At 39.2% G+C, this 23,683-nt stretch overlaps 1 protein-coding gene and 1 long non-coding RNA gene across 4 annotated transcripts in view; both read left to right on the plus strand.

Moving 5' to 3' along the window:
* Positions 1-23,683, plus strand: part of LOC134680342 (kinesin-like protein KIF13B) — a 245,555-nt gene that overhangs the window by 104,964 nt on the left and 116,908 nt on the right. The window lies entirely within an intron of this gene.
* Positions 6,491-22,698, plus strand: LOC134680581 (uncharacterized). Its single transcript, XR_010100479.1, has 2 exons — positions 6,491-7,010; positions 22,297-22,698. It is a non-coding gene; the product is annotated as an uncharacterized LOC134680581 (long non-coding RNA).

Raw genomic sequence — 23,683 nt, forward strand, 5'->3', positions numbered from 1 at the left:
TGAAATGGTGGCAGACAGAAGTTAAACTCGATACGGATGAGTTATAGGGACAAGTAAAGTTTGGCGTTTATCTGTACAGCTCAATGATATCAAGAGTTCGAAACTATGTATGGCAACTTTGTTGGTTGTTGCTATCAGATTATGATATATGTATATGTTATATGACAGCAGTGGCGAGACATCCTACCAGTTTGGTATTTTGATATAATCTTTGATAAAACACTTTATTAAGTTATAAGATCTGATTGGGAAATACTTATTTCAGATTTGTTACACGTGCCAATCTCAAGTTCAAAACGTTCTTCTCACCACACCAGCTTGTAAAGACTTTCTTTGTTCTTCAAAAACTGATGTGAAAGCGGCATTTTATCCATTATAAGGCAAAAAGCATCAATAAAGGAGCCACTTATGCGTTGCTGTGCTTTGCTTTTCATACAGTGACCCGTTTTAAATGTTCTCGAGTGTACGCAACTCCCTAGCGACCCGTGATAAGCCGCGAGTTATTGAATGAGCCCGCTCCTGAGATTAGACAGCCGCCATTAAAGATACCGAGGATTTAATATTAACCTTTACATATCTTAGGGAGGGTTGAAGTTAGGACCCTTATAACTCGTCGGAAAGCTGGCAGTTTTCAATGAAATTTCGGTTTATTAAAACCATGTGCCAAGACGCGTTTCATTTATTACGTAAGACGATTTTTTGCAAGTTTTTGACCCCCTCCATCCGTGTTTTATATTTATCACGTACGAAAAGAATCTAAAGGAAAAAATATGATAGAAATATTAGTTGTTGATTTGTAAATTTTGGCAGCTCAGTTGTTACAGCAACTGGTAACTCTGGTATCTCGGAGTGGCGAGTTAATGATTCTCGTATGAGGCAGTGATCTTTATTTTATATATTTTTTGCAAACATTTAGATCATTTAACCGCAGTACTTTATTAAAAATCTCTATGTTATATCACGATTGTTAATTAAAAAAAAATATATTATAGGACAATTTTACACAGATCGGCCTAGTCCCACAGTAAGCTCAATAAGGCTTGTGTTGTGGGTGCTAGACGCCGATATATATAATATACACATATATACAAATACTTATATACATAGAAAACATTTACAACTCGAGAACAAATATTTGTGATGAACACACAAATAAATGCCATTACCAGGATTCGAACCCGGGACCTCCTGCTTCGTAGGCAGTATCACTACCGACTAGGCTAGGCCGTTAAAATGCCGTATAATGTATAATCAAAATAGAAACTACTCAATACCTTTACAAACTAGATCTATTCAAAGAACTACAATGAATCAACAACCCTTCAAAACTTACACAATCAACAAACGTAAGGAAATTGCCGTTACATTTGGCAAAGAAGCCTAGTTCTGAAGCCAACGTCTTGTAGTTCAGTGACCTCTTGGGACAATTGGATTTGAACTAAGGCCGATTCTGTTAAACATTTTGTCTAGTTTTTAATTTGTGTCTTCTATGAATGAAATGAAATGACAGATGGGCTAGTGTAGCTACCAAGTGGATGCCAGAAGAAGGGCGCGGACGCGACAGGCCCAGACGGAGATGGCGGGATGACCTAGACACCTTTCTCAGTAACTGGCCAGAGCAGAACTGGCGGCGCTGTGTCGGGAGTCGTGGAAGACAAGGGGAGAGGCCTTTGCCCAGCAGTGGGACACCATAAAAGACTAGCAAAAAAAAAGAAATAATAAAGAACTTAGGTGCCATTGTATGCCTTTTTAGCTGTAGATAATATTTTACGTGGCGATTCTAAACTAAATACCTATCATCTCTTTCCAATAGCTCTACTCCCTCACATTTTTTGGGGACAAAAAACAACACTACTAAAAGGATTTTGGCCAATGAAACGATTGTCTATGATCTGTCTGTCAACAGTGAAGTTCCATCAACCAGAAATGACACTGTTGACTACTAACAAATATCAAAACGAATCCAGATTAAAATCATTAATGTTAGATTCAGATTGAGCTTCCTGAAGGCGTGTGCCGTTCTGCCGTTGTACCAATCGGCGAAAGTCGGTAGACGTTTCAATAGGCATCACGCTCGCACTTATTGGAGCGAGTGAGACACCAGATGACACGACTTAAAGCCGTATCAAAATAAGACCAAAACCTTAGCAAATTGATAAGACACAATCGGCATCTAGGGCCGTTCTTTATAAAACAATTAGCCGTTAACTGAGTTTGTCGACTGTCCTTAACGACTAGTGCTAATTTTACCATTAGGTCTTGTTATTATCTCATTAGCTAAGACGAAAGTTGTAGGCAGTAACAGTAACAACTTATGAACATACAATATCTCTTAGTACCTACCATAGACTAGGAATGATAGGAATCCACTAGACCGAGTTTAGACCAATTATTTCCAGTGTTGCCAACTTGGCATAATTGATGCCAGATCTGGCATATTTTCACTTGCTTTGGCACCAAAATTTTCCATTTAGCATCTGGCATATTTTTTAGCATAATTGGCCTGATGACAGTAACAAAGAATCATGGAAATAATGGTTTCAAAGAAACTTATATGTTAATATGATTCTAAAATATGGCCCAATCTCAGTATAAACTGAAGGATTATTAATATATTCAATAAAATAAAAGTGCTAAATTCTCCACTCGGCCATTTTGACTGAAACACCAATCAGAGGCGACGTAAGAGTTGACGTCATCAATGCATGACATATTTCTTAGAGCAACATAGACAACCTCATTGACTGTAATCCATTACGTACTCGCCAAAGAGTTTGGAGGTTCAAAAAAAATATTGTTTCTCCACTAAACATTTATTACGTCCAAAAAATATTATTACACGATATAAAGTAAATATTTATTTGATATTATATAAATAAAATGCTAAATAATACGATATTTCCCCAAAAAACTTTTTTAATTATTTGGCTGAACGGAACTATCATTGTCATGTTGGTTGTCGTAACTAGAAAAAATTAAAAAGTAAATCCGGCGCTCGGTGATTTTCACTCAAAATTATATGTATCTAAATAATTCATCTTAAATTGCAACCGTGTGAGAGTCTTTGTATAAAATGACTTATTGTGAACAATTTTTGTAATGTATTTATGATCCCTAATGGTAATATATGGTGCTGAATTAACAATATCATTCGGATTCAAGGGAAATTCGTAACTGTAAGTATGTAAGCAATGTCTACCACCATAATTTATGACGTCACAAATGGCGTGCGAGGCGTTTTCGCGCGAGGTTTAAACTGGCTATAATAAAATGCAATTATTTATGTTAAATCTTATGAGTATAGCTGAAATATTGTGTTTTTCGGAACCAATACAAGTGGACGGACAATATTAAAAGGGATTTGAAAATTTGTCATCAGGCCAATTTAGTCTAAGCCAAGTTTGCACCAACTTGGCAGCAACAATATGCGCCATCGCCTTATGTGGTTCATATTTTCATATGAATTTTGACTTTTGGGGACGGATGGACGTCGACGGACTATATAAAGTTGGTCAAGCAGATCTTGTCAGTAGAAAAATGCGGCAAATTTGAAAAATGTATGTGTTTTAAGTATCTAATTTCAAGTTGAAATTTTAGCATTTTTTTTAGCATATTTCAAAAAACTTTGGCATAATTTTGGCATAATCTAGACATTAGGCTAGCATTTTTTCAAAATCCGAGTTGGCAACACTGATTATTTCATGCAACCGATGATGCCAAAAATGCGGGGGTGCGCGGGACGAGGTGAGCGAAATCCCGTGCCGTGATTGGTCCGTTCAAAGACACGGACGTCACATAAAGACACTTTCGACTCGAACATGGAGTAAAATTACCGTATGTGTGGCAGAGGGGGTAGCGCGACTATGCTGTCTGGAGGATATTTTGTCTGTGGTACCTACAGTCAGCAGCAGCTGTGGGCAAGGTGTTTAAAATTATCTGAGCACAACAGCACGGTAACCCGATAAGGTTCTGGATTCACCGTTATATACGGCTGCCGTATATTCGTTTTAGTGCCGCTGAGCTGCGGCGCGATTGTCGAGTATTCCAACCTGGGGAGATATACTCGTAATAAAGGCTGAGCCACACCGGCTTGCGTGTGCGTGACGTGCGCGTGTGCGTGCGCTAAAATGTTGGAGCCGCACATGCATACGTCACGCAAGCGGTGTGCCATCTCTTATAAGGATCTGTATACTACAACGCCGCATGCGTCACGCACACGCAGCCGGTGTGCACAGGCCTTAATCCTTACTGTTTCTAAGCACCACGTTTAGGTATTACACTTTTTATTAGTGAGGAAATAGTTCAAATGATAGTCTCATATGACGGTTTTCTATTTATTTATTTAATCTTTATTGCACAATACAATATGATGGTACGAATGGCGGACATAATGCCTTGAGGCAGCCAGTTACCATTTACCGTTACCAGTCAACCAATTTCTATAAGTTCTATAAACAGAGAATGAGGAAAACTCGTATGGGGTAATTCTGAAAGACAGCCTCCTCTCATCTCCGCCTCAGTGTAAAGGTAGCCTTATTATCTAATAGTTGCCAGCTTTAATAAAATAACTAATATTCACTATGTATTTTACCGAAGTTTCCGAGTCTCGTGATGAAGTCGAATATACTTCGTAGAGGGACGTCCCAGATGTAATGAGGTCTAGTTTGGAAGGAGTCCTAAGTGTATGTGCCTGATCTGGGATAAAGGTTATAGTTCGTTTTTTTTAGCATTAGAAAGAACTCCACAGAAGTAAGCGTACAGTTTTTATCAGGCTCTTTTATTGTTAAGGTGAGGTATGCCCGGGGAAAATTTTCAGATTCTGTCAAATTACCCCATTTCACACACAAGCAAACGTCACTCACACTACCTCACTTTACCGGGAAAGGTCAGTGACCCATCCTGTTTTTTTTAAGATGCAAAAGAGAGTATTTTGAGTTTCGTCTTAACCACTAGCCTCCTTTGAGGAAGAGAAACTCTAAAAAAGTTCCATTGAAAGAAGGAAGACAAAACAATATATTTTATCTTGCTCTCCTTGTCTGTTCATGTCACATGTGACGTACTTAAATGTAAATTAACTAAATAATCGAATTCATTAGATACTCGAACTAAATAAACCGAATAAATACAGAAGTCGTCAAATGAAAAAAATTATTTAGGTACTACTCTAATTAATAGGGCTTTCGATAAGGCACAAATCAATTCAATGACAATTTCATTAAAATCATATGTGTATTCCGATGATGTTATTATTATATAACTTACCTTAGCTTAGCTTCAATTTGTATATATTTAGTTATACTACCTAGCTACTAAGCAAAATTTGCATGCTTCTTCAAGTGAAATATAGGGGAGAGCGGGGACAAAGGTAACTGCGGGTGGAAAGTAACTATTGCTCTGTAGGTTTATCTAATAGACAAAATACCACTCCGCTGCTATTAAGTGATAGACAGTGGTGCCCCCTTCACTCAGTCAGCGCATTCAGTCGAAACGAGCGCCACGTGCTATTAGGTTGTGTGAGAGGACGCAACGTGACGCAAAATTTTTCGAATCAAAAGTACGTTTTTTGACTTTTAGTTATTTGATGTTTATGTTGTATTAAAATTCATACATTTTCTGAATATTTGCATATCCCCTAGAGTGGCATTGTCTGGTTAGGTCTCTATGGTGGTGGGGAGCCGGGAGATGGACAGATATAACATGCCGTTGAATGGCGGCGCCTCAGATTTAACGGTGGCTTGAGGTTGAGTGGTGCGGCCATTTTAGAAAAATATACGTCAAGTGGCGGCGCCTCCATGGGTGGTCATCGCGAATTTGGCGTGTGCTAGAAATATGACCATTTCTCAAAAATATGTATGATTGAATTGAATTCAGCATAAAATAGCTTATTTGATTGTATAGGTACCAATGAATTTCATTATATTTATATGAATTATGCTGGACTTGATCAAATCTCATATTACCAATTATTTTTTCTTTCGTGTATAAAAATATGTATAATTAGGAAAAAAAACCTTTAAGGAATACCATCCTTGTTTAATGAAGAATGCATCTTGCAAAAGTGAGCAAGCAAGGCATAGTTTTAATGGTTTTATTTTAGGCGCAAAATACGGCGTCGCACAGAGGCCGGGAGACGGTCTCTGCCACACACGGGCTTGTTGTGACGGAACCGTCTCCCGGTTCACCGCTAATTGGGGAGTGTCTGGCTCCCGGCCTCTGCCACGCAGGGGCATGTTTTAAAAATGGCCGCGCCATTTTTCCTACCGTTCAACCGGAGGCCCTGCCACCCGAAGGGATATTGATTAGATTGATTGCAATTTATTTTTCTCGCACACGTTGCGTTTCAAATTCAAAGATATCTTTCATGTTTTCAGAAAAATGCGGTCGGGTACAAAAGTAACAAAGCCATACAAAAGTAACATTTACATCCCATACAATATACCTATTGGATCTATGCCATATTAGTAAACGATGTATGCCATATTTGTAAGTGAAAAAACTCTGACCCCTGAATTATCTGATGAGATAACATGTTTATCTCATCACTTGAAATAAAAACAATTTCTAACGAGGAATTAATATTGATTTGTTTTCTTAAAATACTAATGTTTATGTAGTTGAAATGCAAATATTAAAGTGTGTTATCAATAATAATTTACATGATTAGTAGGTACTTTTAGGGTTCCGTAACTCAAAAAGAAAAAACGGAACCCTTATAGGATCACTCGTGCGTAGGGGTCACAAAACCGTGCGTATTTTATAAAACCGGTTTTTCGGTTTTTGTGAGATTGCAAAACCGGGTTTTCGGTTTTTTCGGTGATTTCGATCTTACGTATAATTTGTAAAATAAGCAATTATTTTTAGGTTCAATGTTTTGATATTACGTCTTCCACGACATTTCTATTTACTTTACCAAGACCATATCAATAAATCAATCCAAATCCATCAATAAAGTTTTTAACTAAGCAGTAATTCTAAACCGGTTTGCCTAAGCAACCTATTATATGACAACGGTGTTGACATAGTCCTCCTTCTGGAAATACACCGCTGATGATGCCCAACTCGCTAAACGAGATAAAATACCGGGATTTGATTTGGTAGCGGCATTATAATACCATAAACAATTAATATAGAACTTCGACATGCGGCCGGTCTTCTCTTACTGCCCTGGTCAACGTGATTTCAAATAACATCGATGGCAACAATATCGCCACCACGATTATTCAAATCGGCGGAACGCGGATATGCAGCATATATAATCCTCCACGTAGCTGCTGGCATACTCCACGCCTTCCTTACTTGGAACACCCATCCCTTTACATTTGAGACTTGATAGCCACCATACCGGCTGGGAATAAAGGAAATCTGACGCCAACGAGAAGGCGATCATGGACTGGGCAGATAGGAACAAAACAACACTGTTTTAGTCGTTTCTCACAAAGGCAAAGGAACGTTCAAATCAGCTCGATGGAGAAGTGAACCCGGACCTAGTCTTCACAACAAGAGCAATAGACGGTACCCCAGTGGCCGCCGAGCTGTACGTGCTAGCGGATTTTCCACACTCTCAACACAGCCTAGTATTAGTTGTCATAGGTCTGAAAAGGTCTGAGTCGTATCCTGCCTAACACCACATCGCGGAAGTTTGCTTATGCTGATGATGCCCTTGTGACACAAAAAGACAGCTTGAAAATTGAACTAAATATCCTGGAAAAGGACCTGGATCTATTAGATGACTATTTCTCTCAGTGGCGTTTGTGCCCCTGCCCTTCCAAGACCGAGGTGTTCTGCGTTCACCAGTGCAACAAACTAGCCAACACGGAGCTGATATTAAAATTCAGAGGCAATCTTCTCCGACACAACTTCCTTCCTAAATATCTCCGAAGCATCCTGGATTGAAGCCTTAACTTCAAGGACCATCAAAGCAGTCTATCTGCAAAACTGGGCAAATAGATATAACGTTGGAGACTAAAAAGCTGTTCATTTATACAATTAGTGCGTATAGTGTATTGTTTTTTTAATTTGCTCTTCAAAATAATGAAACTATGTTTACAAAAGTGTAAAATCGAAAAACTCGAAAAAGCCGGTTTTATTAAAGTAAAAACCCGGTTTTGACAATTGGCTGTAAACCCGGTTTTTCCGGTTTTTTCGATTTTGGTGAAACCGGGTTTGTGACGCCTACTCGTGCGTCTGTCTATACGTCTGTCACAGCCAATTTTCTCCAAAACTATTGGACAAATTAAGTTGAAATTTGGTACACATATGGAAGTCTGCTACCCAAAGACGGACATGTAACATAAACAAATAAATTTTAAGTATAGGGGGCTATTTTAAGGGGAATATGAGAAAATTATAAAACCAAGTTTTGCAAACCATATCGTGTTACATATTAAAAGGGCTTATTTTGAGGATCTCAAATATATTTTTTTTATAATTTTATATAAAACAGTTAAGAAATTATTTAAGAAAATAGGCAAAAAATGACCGCCCCCCCCCCCCTTATCTCCGATAATATAGGGTCTAAAATTTTGAAAAAAAAATACACAACCTTCTACCTCTAGATGACAGGAAAACCTATTAGAAATCTAGAGTCAAGCGTGAGTCGGACTTAAGAAAGAAAACGCGGTTGGGCTGTTTTAAGGACACAGCCGTAATGGTTTACGTGAAACGTGGTGCGGACAGCTAGTGCGAAGGTTGATGGCCAAGCTCTGCGTTGGGCCAAAGGCCTGACGCATCCGAGAGAGGTGCACCTCCACGCAAGGTCGAAGCATGACCTTTAGGAGGTTAGAGCTCAAACAGAACAAATAACTGGTTTAAGTACGAGTAGCTAAGTGAGAAGGCTGAACTGCCGTATATCGCGACCATCGAATTTCGCAAATTGCGGGGATTTTTCTATTACACCAATGAAACCGTAGGTAATTAGAGTGACAGAGAAATGCCAGCAATTTGCGAACTTCGAGCTTCGATTTCCGCGGTTATAGCCCTGTTATCTTGAATTAACAGAGATACACCTAACAATGAAAAAAAAAATGTAGGCACTATGCTTAACATAATACTTGAACAAAAAAAAAATGGGTAACTAACTATCCTAAGATAGCCAGCTGTGTGTGGACAAATTGAATAAACAGTTGAATGTACTTAAGAACTTCGCTTTGCTCGCTCGTTCAAAAATGTGTGCAGTACGGAACCCTTGGGACTTGAGTTCGACTCGCACTTGACCGGTTTTTATTTTGATTTGATATGTCATATTATATTAAATTACAGCCCACTGTGTCTTGTTACTTTTGACCCACAACGTGTTACTTTCTGCACGCCAACGGGGTGATTAGTAACAAAAGACGATTTTTTTAAAACAAAATACACAATTATAATGTTAGTCAAGACGTTAATGTACAGAACATGCACTGACGTTATATATGACTACATTAAACTCATCAAAATAATAAGGGTTAACCAGAAACTAAGGTCAAAGTACAAAGTGTTACGTTTCTCCCCGCTCTACCCTACGCATCCAAAATTACTGTCCACCTATGTTCATCACTATATGTATTTTTTGCAAATAAATATATGGTTATCTTTATCAATAAATTAAGTCCTGGCAGGGTGGAACTTTCATTTTGGCGGATTCTTTCTCTCTGCATCTGACTGTACCTATAGCTATTACGGCAATTGTTTGGTAAACTTACGGTTATATGTTCAGACTCTGAATCTCTATAGTCATTTAAGACGAAAATATTTAAGATATATGGACATACCTCTGGTCCTTGAACTACGTCCAAAGAGAGGTATGGGAATGGGAACTGAGAATGACATCTCGCTTTGTGTGGTAGGGCACAGCACAGCGGATGTCATTCCAGATCTAGAGCAGAGCTCAACCTTACAGAAATCTGCAGCCAAATAACACTAGCACTAGACCCTACTCATAGTGTCCTTCCTGCCGGTGAGTATGGTTGCCAGTTATCAACGAGGGGTGCGGAGTGTTAGACTCGGCAACGCGCATGGAGTTGCAGGCGTCCAAAGGCTACGAAGATTGCTTATCATCAGACGGGCCGGGCCGTATGCTTGTTTTTTAGCGACGAGGTATAAAAAATAAAATTAAATATGCACAGAATATCATTGAATTAAAAACTTTGTTTTATTTTATAGTAAATTAGTATAACACTCGATACACAGGCAATCACAATCCAGGCCGCAGCGATTTTGGGCTGTAAGCCTCGTAGGCCAGTAGGTATATCTCGGCCTCACAAGCCGCAAAAACTCGCTAGGACTGAGTCTAGACCATAGCCGTTTATTTATTCTTGATTTCATGAAGGTTTGCAGAACAGTACGTAACCGCATTATACATCTATCTTAGACGGACCTCACAGCAACAAAACAGGTTTACCACTGCACGATTTTCAAGTAGTACACGAAATATTTACATAATGTTCCGTATTAATAGGTAATATTTGAAGATCAAAAGTTCTCTAACATAAATACAAGATCACAACATTGTCATAACAGTTCATTGACGTTGACGTACAAAAGTACGTCAAATAGGTATGCAATATTAATACCAGCATAATGAAAATTAATTCCAATCAGTAAGTATGAGTCTTCAAACTTTTTTCATTCTAAGCCGGGTTTCAAGGAGCAAATTACTTAAATGATATTGGAATCGTATTGTTTTAAGATAGTTTACTGCCTTTTTCAACCATTATGCCCCAACAAATCAAATCTAAGATGAGACTCGAGCTCCATGTGATGATAATTATTTACCCTGTTTTTTTAAATACTATTTGTCTACTGGTATACTTTTTCGTATATGTATATGACTTAATGTCGAAATAAATGCGAAAACCAACTGTCATTTTAATTAAATTCGCGATACGTGTGCTTTGATCCGAGCCCAGCGGGCATCTGATCAAAGAAGTTGCGTGCACGGAACCGCTGATATCATATTTTCGAACTTATTTAGTGAATGTGAAATTAAAAAAAAAAGTAATCCTGGTAGTCGTTCAAGCATACAATTGCGCGTACATAGAAGCAGTTTTCATATTTCTATCTTTTGTGCACAAATTGTTACGAATCTTTAAAGTCCGTTTTAGACCTATGTTCGTGATCGTTTTCTATCGAGCAAAAGTCAAAAACTTAGGATTCTAATCACTCCACTCACTAGAAAAAGCCCTCAAGTTTGCTAATTGAATGTATGGCAGCCGTATTGTGATCCAAAAAAGAGCTACGGCTTTTAAAAAACTCCGTTTTCTGAACTCACTGCACCTTAATAATTATTGAATTATCTAATGTAGCACGTTCAATACATATAATTTACTTCAAATTATTACCGCTAAAAGTGCCGGATTTGGAACCACAAGCTTACTTCTGCGAAGTTCTTTCTAATGCTAAAAAAAACGAACTATAGGTCTTAAAGGAATATGGTTTCTATAATCTGTGATTTAAGTTCATAATTTTTCAGCTAGTTTCAAATAATTCTTAATATACCTCATAGACCAAAAGCTCCCAATCATGGTGTAATATTATTGCCTCTTATACCTCTCTGTGAAAGATCAAACCAACATTGTTACTCGTACTCAAATACCTGTATGTTTTAAGGCTCCTCTTCACGTTGGGCCAACGCCAACGCCAACGAGGGACGCATTTATGCGTTAGAGGGAGCAAGTGATATTGCTATCTCATTCTACCGCATGGCTGCGTCCCTCGTTGGCGTTGGCGTTGGCCCAACGTGAAGAGGAGCCTTTATTTTATTTCCCTATTCATTTTTCATGATATATTAAGAGTTACTAGAACGGAAACTGTATTTCGGTTAAGAATAAAAAACCCTGTATTAAAAATTTTCCCTCACGTTTTCTGATTTCCTCTCTGACCCATTTTACTTGTGTACAAAGCTTAGAATACTGACTCGCTGAAAAAGTTAAACCGGGGGCAAACGCAAACTTAGTTGAATTTAATCTGCCCCGCTTTTATGTGATAACAATGGCTTGGTTTTTAGGGTTCCGTACCCAAAGGGTAAAACGGGACCCTATTACTAAGACTTCGCTGTCCGTCCGTCCGTCCGTCCGTCTGTCTGTCACCAGGCTGTATCTCACGAACGGTGATAGCTAGACAGTTGAAATTTTCACAGATGATGTATTTCTGTTGCCGCTATAACAACAAATACTAAAAACAGAATAAAATAAAGATTTAAGTGGGGCTCCCATACAATAAACGTGATTTTTGACCAAAGTTAAGCAACGTCGGGCGTGGTCAGTACTGGGATGGGTGACCGTTTTTTTGCATTTTTTTCCTTTTTTTTTGCATTATGGTACGGAACCCTTTGTGCGCGAGTCCGACTCGCACTTGCCCGCTTTTAAATCTAGGTCTGCTAAATAATGGCAGTGAAGGCAATACAGGGTTTTCCTTTTAACCCATTAGGGGCAGCGAGAGATTTTTTTTAAAAAAACGGACAATATATGATTAGAACAGTGGCATCCGAAGATTTGATAATAATGCACACATTCGATTTATAATGATCTCACATTAAAAGCTTAAATGAAACATATCTCGCTGAACCTGTCCTTTGTTCCCTCGGTTCGTGGGTCCGTAGCCCGGTTTAATTAAGCTACATTTAATGAATGCAAGTTTTAATGAGCGGTCGGTGACTAAATCTCGCTTATGTCAGGCGTGGCTCACTTCGTCGCTTTGCTACAGGTAGCTAAAAGTACATCCGTTCGGCCCCAATTTTGGGGTTTGCCATAAGCCGCGCGTGGCGCTGTCGCCACCTAGCGGCCATATCTGTGCTGATCGTAACAGACGCGGTTTGTTAGGGAGTGAGTCTTCTGTACCTAGTACTATTATTTATTCTGTGCTTATGTACGATATGTGGAGATTGTGAAGCTAAAAGCTAGTCTATGTAAATTACCTACCAATATGCGATAAAAAAATAATTAATCACACTTATTTCGAACTTTTTATAGGTTTTTGAAGGTCCCAAAATTAAATGAAAAACAATAGAGATGATCTGAGTCATATAAAATTTTATAAAAATAATTGTGTAGGTAAGTATAATTATTTTCCATCGTATTTTCACGGAAACGTACGAACGTGTCTTGCTATTTCAGTCCGTCGCGGTAAAAAATGTATTGGGGTTGACTGAAGTAGCATGACAAATACGAACGTTTCCGAGAAAATACGATGAATAATAACGAACAAATGTATCCAAAAGGACTTTAAATTTCGGCAAAATATTTTTTAGGTACTTAAAAGTGCGATCCGAAACATAACAAAAATTTGTTAAACTCACTCGCCCGAAGCATTTTAACGAACACCTATGCAATTTAAATGTGCATTGAGGCGTTGAAAGTAAATGCAACAAAAACTGCTGCAACAGACCTGTATTAAGCCAAAAAATCCTATTTTTAGTGGTACAACAGTGACGTTGGTCTTTTTTACCCATAGAAGGTAGGATCCCATGGAAGTCTCCGTGAGGGATAAACATAAGCAATGCGACACTATGATTGGTCGAATTAATTTGTTGCCCACCATAATCCATACTAAATTTACGGTGGGGATCAAATAAAATGTGAGACTGTGACAAGGACAAACAATAATAGCTGTTTCGCTGCTACTCCTGCTGAAAGATACATAAGACTATCCTGTTCGGTCATTTCCCCTGACCTTTCATGCTAGATCCAGTTATATACTAGATTCAGGTTTTTACCCAAATGTCAAAGGAAGGTTATGTTTTGTCAAGAATACATGTAGTTTAAAATCTGCACTTTTATTGGTATTTGATATGGATTTATATCTTTCACGTTGAATTTACTTGTAGGACGATTGTGAAAAACATGTAGGTATGTAGATGTGAATTTATTGGACCAACAATTCGATGCGAGGTCGAATGAATAAAAATTTACGGTTCGCTGAAATAGTTGTGAATGTTTTTATTTGGAATTGAATTTGTATGTTTTGTGACAACTCGAGGGCCACCCACACTAGCGTCTTTTGAGCGTTGGCGTCGAGTCAACGCCACGTAATGGCTCCTCTACACGATGGGCCAGCGCCGGCCACTCCATGGACGTACTTATGCGGTAGAGGGAGCAAGTGATATTGCTATCTCATTCTACCGCATGGCATCGTCCCTTGGAGTGGCCGGCGCTGGCCCATCGTGTAGAGAAGCCATAACATGGCGTCGCTGCGCAGTTGCGCCAACGTTGCGTTGAGCAGCAGCCATAGAGTTAACTAGACGCCGACGCTCGGGAGACGCTAGTGAGGGGTGGCCCTTAGTGTCTTTCATCTAAGCACCGTATCCGATCAGTTTCGTGGCCTTCGGGTATATCATCATTTAGGCGCCCAAATAAACTTTCAAGAGAGGATATCCCGAAAACTATTCAAGATATCGAAAAACTTGACTAAATTAAACTTGTAAAAAATTTAATCAACTTTCGGTTTGTCTAAGTAGTCATGTCGCTAAGACGCAATCCAAGATATAAGTAAAAAACCTAAAAATGGGACCTTCTTACCCCCTCACCCCCCGACATAGGGCCGGCCGAGGACTTTTGATATGTTCACCTCCTAACTAGTCCAAACAACGGAGTCAAAAATTGTGTTCCTAGCATTTCCCTCTATACCTCTTATTGCTTGGCCTAGAAGTTGTGCTTTACGTTTTAGAGAATCGATCTTCCTTAAGGCTCCTCTACACGATGGGCCAGCGCGGGCCACTCCAAGGGACACAGCCATGCGGTAGAATGAGATAGCAATATCACTTGCTGCCTCTAACGCATACATACGTCCCTTGGAGTGGCCGGCGTTGGCCCATCGTGTAGAGGAGCCCTTAGGGTGAAGATGAAACTGAAAAAAATCATAGCCTCTTTTACTCACTAGTTTCCACCATCAAAGAGCTCAGATTTCAATAAAAAATCCAAGGAAAAGGCGTCGTGTTGTTTTAACAAATGACTGTCGTTAGTCTCAGTCTGCAACAAGTGGTTCGCACAAATTGGCGTTAGCCCGAGCTAGTGCAGCGGCATTATGTAACGGTCCTTTTCACAATACATTAAGATGATAGAGACGAATTATAATCCTTGGTGGTTCAGTTTTTAATAGGGGTGTCATATTTTACTTCTGTCCCCTTGATTGCGTTTTAGCAAATCCAATTGTACTAGGGATTGCAAATCCGAATCTATTTTACAAAATCCGGTTTTTCGGATAATTTTCACGCCGAAATCCGAACTTCGGATAAAATCCGGATTTAGGGAATGTTTTCTTGGTACCAGGAATAAATTAAAAAAACGACTTTCTAATAAGAAATTAGTCTTTTTATTTACTGTAATAGTCTTATACAGTGGCGTAGCTAGGTGGGGGCGGCGGGGGCCGCCCGCCCCGGGTGTCACCACTCACCCATTTAAGGGTGACACCCGACCGTGTCATCAGTAGTGTCATCATCTATAAAAATTCGTAAAACTGTGGCAGATTGCACAATCACCATTAAGGAAATAATATACTCGTACAACATGCCCACGAGAAACCCGAGAGATTTTGACAGTGTGTTCCTGATCAATATTTAAAGACTAAAATGTCCTATAAACTGTTTTGGAATTCGCCTAGTTTCAGAGTCTCACCAGCCATGGCTAGCCAGCTAAAAAAAACATATTTTTAATTGTTACTTAGTGTAAAATGTTTTATTGGTGGCGATGTTGTTACTATGGGACCTAGTCCAAATATCCTTATTGATAGAATGTAAAAAAGTGACAAGTACACTTTACAAAAACTAGGTTTTACAAAAAAAAATTAAAGTCTTTTTGAGTGATAGTTTTACAAATAAATAGCATTTATATTTTATCTACAAATACGTACAAATAAATCCAAAAAAGATTTTTTTTTCGCGAAATTGACGTAATCTCTTTTAATATATTTTCCTTCTTTTGGCCTCGGAAATGCGTGGTTAAAATCTCCCGGGTTCCTCGTGAGCACCTGGTATGGAGCAATAATATGTTGGCGCCTCGTAGGGCATTTTATTCAGAAAGGTTTTTTTTTATTATGTGATTTTTCTGTAATTGAGAAACCATGTCACTGTTTCTAATTAGCCGGGTACTGACTGAGCGAGCAGCCTCGCGAGGCAGCCTCGGACGAATGCCGCGCGACGTCTGTCGCGCGAGGCAGCCTCGGTCAGTAGGATTTATTGCACGAGGCTGCCGCGCGCGGAAAAGCCGAGCCACGGTGACGCCTGAGCCAAACATCGAGCGCTCAGTTTAACGTGAAGTCATGAGGCCGTTCATTCGAAAAGTTGTCGCTACCACTGCGTTTCGAATAATTCTACGGCTTGTAAAAAAAGAAAACGGAAACCTAAACGTTTTTGGATGAAACTGTTGTACCAAAACAGATTACAAGCTGGGAACAGATTGTTTGAGGAGTTGTCCTTCGATGATGCAGATAAAAATTTTACTAGAATGAGTCAAATTGAATTTGAAAACCTGTTATCTCTTATACAGACCAAAATAAGCAACCTAGCAAGCCTCCAACTACTTCTTTTTGAAATGTTTATTTCCTGGCTTATATATTTCTCCATGCAACTTCTTTTAGTCCTCTATTAGTATAATCGGGACATTTCGCATCCCATAAACGTCTATATTCACCATATAGTTGTATCAATTTAAGGCACTGTTCGTTATCCTTGGCGCTAACATGCGGCGAACAAGCGAGGCAAAACACAACCGTCTTGAGTGAGCGCGGCAAACTTACTGAGGCGCCTTTGAGCATGGACAAAAAACCGACAACGCTCGGCTCGGGCCGAGGCGCGCTCGGCCGAGGCCGGAGATGCGTTTGCCTCGGGCGAGGCACGTCCTGACTGTCCGAGGATTTGCCTCACGAGGCTGCCTCGCGATTGATACAACTATATGGTGAATAACTATAGACGTTTATGGGATGCGAAATGTCCCGATTATACTAATAGAGGACTAGAGGGCTTTTCCGCGCGCGGCAGCCTCGTGCAACAAATCCTACTGACCGAGGCTGCCTCGCGCGGCATTCGTCCGAGGCTGCCTCACGGGGCTGCTCGCTCAGTCAGTACCCGGCTTTTGTTGCACGAGCCTGCCGTGCGCGGAAAAGCCAAGCCACGGTGACGCCTGAGCCAAACATCGAACACTCAGTTTAAAAGACACCGCGCTTGTCATGAGGCTGTTCAAGGCCCAAGGCCAGTGAGTGAGCCAGGCAACCCCCCCTCTACCCGCTTGACGCGTATATGCAGTAATCAGAACATTTTAACGGTGCAAAAGGCGATTATATAATAGTTTAACAAAAAATCCGAAAATTCGGATTTGGGTTTAAAAATCCGGATTTAGAAACGGATTGAAAAATTGGCGGATTATCCGGATTTTCGAAGTTCGAATAATCCGGATTGCAATCCCTAAATTGTACGTCTCAAAAGTGAAAGATGACAGTTTTATTATGCACATAGCTAAAATACATCTTTTTGATAAAAAACAGTTTTTGATTCATGTCTTTATTTCAGATTGTATATTCAAGTGTAAAAAGTATGAGTGCACAAATCATCTCAAAAATATGTCACATAGCTCTTAAGGTGCAGTGAGTTCAGAAAACGGAGTTTTTTAAAAGCCGTAGCTCTTTTTTGGATCACAATACGGCTGCCATACATTCAATTAGCAAACTTGAGGGCTTTTTCTAGTGAGTGGAGTGATTAGAATCCTAAGTTTTTGACTTTTGCTCGATAGAAAACGATCACGAACATAGGTCTAAAACGGACTTTAAAGATTCGTAACAATTTGTGCACAAAAGATAGAAATATGAAAACTGCTTCTATGTACGCGCAATTGTATGCTTGAACGACTACCAGGATTACTTTTTTTTTTTAATTTCACATTCACTAAATAAGTTCGAAAATATGATATCAGCGGTTCCGTGCACGCAACTTCTTTGATCAGATGCCCGCTGGGCTCGGATCAAAGCACACGTATCGCGAATTTAATTAAAATGACAGTTGGTTTTCGCATTTATTTCGACATTAAGTCATATACATATACGAAAAAGTATACCAGTAGACAAATAGTATTTAAAAAAACAGGGTAAATAATTATCATCACATGGAGCTCGAGTCTCATCTTAGATTTGATTTGTTGGGGCATAATGGTTGAAAAAGGCAGTAAACTATCTTAAAACAATACGATTCCAATATCATTTAAGTAATTTGCTCCTTGAAACCCGGCTTAGAATGAAAAAAGTTTGAAGACTCATACTTACTGATTGGAATTAATTTTCATTATGCTGGTATTAATATTGCATACCTATTTGACGTACTTTTGTACGTCAACGTCAATGAACTGTTATGACAATGTTGTGATCTTGTATTTATGTTAGAGAACTTTTGATCTTCAAATATTACCTATTAATACGGAACATTATGTAAATATTTCGTGTACTACTTGAAAATCGTGCAGTGGTAAACCTGTTTTGTTGCTGTGAGGTCCGTCTAAGATAGATGTATAATGCGGTTACGTACTGTTCTGCAAACCTTCATGAAATCAAGAATAAATAAACGGCTATGGTCTAGACTCAGTCCTAGCGAGTTTTTGCGGCTTGTGAGGCCGAGATATACCTACTGGCCTACGAGGCTTACAGCCCAAAATCGCTGCGGCCTGGATTGTGATTGCCTGTGTATCGAGTGTTATACTAATTTACTATAAAATAAAACAAAGTTTTTAATTCAATGATATTCTGTGCATATTTAATTTTATTTTTTATACCTCGTCGCTAAAAAACAAGCATACGGCCCGGCCCGTCTGATGATAAGCAATCTTCGTAGCCTTTGGACGCCTGCAACTCCATGCGCGTTGCCGAGTCTAACACTCCGCACCCCTCGTTGATAACTGGCAACCATACTCACCGGCAGGAAGGACACTATGAGTAGGGTCTAGTGCTAGTGTTATTTGGCTGCAGATTTCTGTAAGGTTGAGCTCTGCTCTAGATCTGGAATGACATCCGCTGTGCTGTGCCCTACCACACAAAGCGAGATGTCATTCTCAGTTCCCATTCCCATACCTCTCTTTGGACGTAGTTCAAGGACCAGAGGTATGTCCATATATCTTAAATATTTTCGTCTTAAATGACTATAGAGATTCAGAGTCTGAACATATAACCGTAAGTTTACCAAACAATTGCCGTAATAGCTATAGGTACAGTCAGATGCAGAGAGAAAGAATCCGCCAAAATGAAAGTTCCACCCTGCCAGGACTTAATTTATTGATAAAGATAACCATATATTTATTTGCAAAAAATACATATAGTGATGAACATAGGTGGACAGTAATTTTGGATGCGTAGGGTAGAGCGGGGAGAAACGTAACACTTTGTACTTTGACCTTAGTTTCTGGTTAACCCTTATTATTTTGATGAGTTTAATGTAGTCATATATAACGTCAGTGCATGTTCTGTACATTAACGTCTTGACTAACATTATAATTGTGTATTTTGTTTTAAAAAAATCGTCTTTTGTTACTAATCACCCCGTTGGCGTGCAGAAAGTAACACGTTGTGGGTCAAAAGTAACAAGACACAGTGGGCTGTAATTTAATATAATATGACATATCAAATCAAAATAAAAACCGGTCAAGTGCGAGTCGAACTCAAGTCCCAAGGGTTCCGTACTGCACACATTTTTGAACGAGCGAGCAAAGCGAAGTTCTTAAGTACATTCAACTGTTTATTCAATTTGTCCACACACAGCTGGCTATCTTAGGATAGTTAGTTACCCATTTTTTTTTTGTTCAAGTATTATGTTAAGCATAGTGCCTACATTTTTTTTTTCATTGTTAGGTGTATCTCTGTTAATTCAAGATAACAGGGCTATAACCGCGGAAATCGAAGCTCGAAGTTCGCAAATTGCTGGCATTTCTCTGTCACTCTAATTACCTACGGTTTCATTGGTGTAATAGAAAAATCCCCGCAATTTGCGAAATTCGATGGTCGCGATATACGGCAGTTCAGCCTTCTCACTTAGCTACTCGTACTTAAACCAGTTATTTGTTCTGTTTGAGCTCTAACCTCCTAAAGGTCATGCTTCGACCTTGCGTGGAGGTGCACCTCTCTCGGATGCGTCAGGCCTTTGGCCCAACGCAGAGCTTGGCCATCAACCTTCGCACTAGCTGTCCGCACCACGTTTCACGTAAACCATTACGGCTGTGTCCTTAAAACAGCCCAACCGCGTTTTCTTTCTTAAGTCCGACTCACGCTTGACTCTAGATTTCTAATAGGTTTTCCTGTCATCTAGAGGTAGAAGGTTGTGTATTTTTTTTTCAAAATTTTAGACCCTATATTATCGGAGATAAGGGGGGGGGGGGGGCGGTCATTTTTTGCCTATTTTCTTAAATAATTTCTTAACTGTTTTATATAAAATTATAAAAAAAATATATTTGAGATCCTCAAAATAAGCCCTTTTAATATGTAACACGATATGGTTTGCAAAACTTGGTTTTATAATTTTCTCATATTCCCCTTAAAATAGCCCCCTATACTTAAAATTTATTTGTTTATGTTACATGTCCGTCTTTGGGTAGCAGACTTCCATATGTGTACCAAATTTCAACTTAATTTGTCCAATAGTTTTGGAGAAAATTGGCTGTGACAGACGTATAGACAGACGCACGAGTAGGCGTCACAAACCCGGTTTCACCAAAATCGAAAAAACCGGAAAAACCGGGTTTACAGCCAATTGTCAAAACCGGGTTTTTACTTTAATAAAACCGGCTTTTTCGAGTTTTTCGATTTTACACTTTTGTAAACATAGTTTCATTATTTTGAAGAGCAAATTAAAAAAACAATACACTATACGCACTAATTGTATAAATGAACAGCTTTTTAGTCTCCAACGTTATATCTATTTGCCCAGTTTTGCAGATAGACTGCTTTGATGGTCCTTGAAGTTAAGGCTTCAATCCAGGATGCTTCGGAGATATTTAGGAAGGAAGTTGTGTCGGAGAAGATTGCCTCTGAATTTTAATATCAGCTCCGTGTTGGCTAGTTTGTTGCACTGGTGAACGCAGAACACCTCGGTCTTGGAAGGGCAGGGGCACAAACGCCACTGAGAGAAATAGTCATCTAATAGATCCAGGTCCTTTTCCAGGATATTTAGTTCAATTTTCAAGCTGTCTTTTTGTGTCACAAGGGCATCATCAGCATAAGCAAACTTCCGCGATGTGGTGTTAGGCAGGATACGACTCAGACCTTTTCAGACCTATGACAACTAATACTAGGCTGTGTTGAGAGTGTGGAAAATCCGCTAGCACGTACAGCTCGGCGGCCACTGGGGTACCGTCTATTGCTCTTGTTGTGAAGACTAGGTCCGGGTTCACTTCTCCATCGAGCTGATTTGAACGTTCCTTTGCCTTTGTGAGAAACGACTAAAACAGTGTTGTTTTGTTCCTATCTGCCCAGTCCATGATCGCCTTCTCGTTGGCGTCAGATTTCCTTTATTCCCAGCCGGTATGGTGGCTATCAAGTCTCAAATGTAAAGGGATGGGTGTTCCAAGTAAGGAAGGCGTGGAGTATGCCAGCAGCTACGTGGAGGATTATATATGCTGCATATCCGCGTTCCGCCGATTTGAATAATCGTGGTGGCGATATTGTTGCCATCGATGTTATTTGAAATCACGTTGACCAGGGCAGTAAGAGAAGACCGGCCGCATGTCGAAGTTCTATATTAATTGTTTATGGTATTATAATGCCGCTACCAAATCAAATCCCGGTATTTTATCTCGTTTAGCGAGTTGGGCATCATCAGCGGTGTATTTCCAGAAGGAGGACTATGTCAACACCGTTGTCATATAATAGGTTGCTTAGGCAAACCGGTTTAGAATTACTGCTTAGTTAAAAACTTTATTGATGGATTTGGATTGATTTATTGATATGGTCTTGGTAAAGTAAATAGAAATGTCGTGGAAGACGTAATATCAAAACATTGAACCTAAAAATAATTGCTTATTTTACAAATTATACGTAAGATCGAAATCACCGAAAAAACCGAAAACCCGGTTTTGCAATCTCACAAAAACCGAAAAACCGGTTTTATAAAATACGCACGGTTTTGTGACCCCTACGCACGAGTGATCCTATAAGGGTTCCGTTTTTTCTTTTTGAGTTACGGAACCCTAAAAGTACCTACTAATCATGTAAATTATTATTGATAACACACTTTAATATTTGCATTTCAACTACATAAACATTAGTATTTTAAGAAAACAAATCAATATTAATTCCTCGTTAGAAATTGTTTTTATTTCAAGTGATGAGATAAACATGTTATCTCATCAGATAATTCAGGGGTCAGAGTTTTTTCACTTACAAATATGGCATACATCGTTTACTAATATGGCATAGATCCAATAGGTATATTGTATGGGATGTAAATGTTACTTTTGTATGGCTTTGTTACTTTTGTACCCGACCGCATTTTTCTGAAAACATGAAAGATATCTTTGAATTTGAAACGCAACGTGTGCGAGAAAAATAAATTGCAATCAATCTAATCAATATCCCTTCGGGTGGCAGGGCCTCCGGTTGAACGGTAGGAAAAATGGCGCGGCCATTTTTAAAACATGCCCCTGCGTGGCAGAGGCCGGGAGCCAGACACTCCCCAATTAGCGGTGAACCGGGAGACGGTTCCGTCACAACAAGCCCGTGTGTGGCAGAGACCGTCTCCCGGCCTCTGTGCGACGCCGTATTTTGCGCCTAAAATAAAACCATTAAAACTATGCCTTGCTTGCTCACTTTTGCAAGATGCATTCTTCATTAAACAAGGATGGTATTCCTTAAAGGTTTTTTTTCCTAATTATACATATTTTTATACACGAAAGAAAAAATAATTGGTAATATGAGATTTGATCAAGTCCAGCATAATTCATATAAATATAATGAAATTCATTGGTACCTATACAATCAAATAAGCTATTTTATGCTGAATTCAATTCAATCATACATATTTTTGAGAAATGGTCATATTTCTAGCACACGCCAAATTCGCGATGACCACCCATGGAGGCGCCGCCACTTGACGTATATTTTTCTAAAATGGCCGCACCACTCAACCTCAAGCCACCGTTAAATCTGAGGCGCCGCCATTCAACGGCATGTTATATCTGTCCATCTCCCGGCTCCCCACCACCATAGAGACCTAACCAGACAATGCCACTCTAGGGGATATGCAAATATTCAGAAAATGTATGAATTTTAATACAACATAAACATCAAATAACTAAAAGTCAAAAAACGTACTTTTGATTCGAAAAATTTTGCGTCACGTTGCGTCCTCTCACACAACCTAATAGCACGTGGCGCTCGTTTCGACTGAATGCGCTGACTGAGTGAAGGGGGCACCACTGTCTATCACTTAATAGCAGCGGAGTGGTATTTTGTCTATTAGATAAACCTACAGAGCAATAGTTACTTTCCACCCGCAGTTACCTTTGTCCCCGCTCTCCCCTATATTTCACTTGAAGAAGCATGCAAATTTTGCTTAGTAGCTAGGTAGTATAACTAAATATATACAAATTGAAGCTAAGCTAAGGTAAGTTATATAATAATAACATCATCGGAATACACATATGATTTTAATGAAATTGTCATTGAATTGATTTGTGCCTTATCGAAAGCCCTATTAATTAGAGTAGTACCTAAATAATTTTTTTCATTTGACGACTTCTGTATTTAT

This window comes from Cydia fagiglandana, chromosome 3 (genome assembly GCF_963556715.1).
Source record: "Cydia fagiglandana chromosome 3, ilCydFagi1.1, whole genome shotgun sequence".
NCBI classification, from domain to species: Eukaryota; Metazoa; Arthropoda; class Insecta; order Lepidoptera; family Tortricidae; genus Cydia; species Cydia fagiglandana.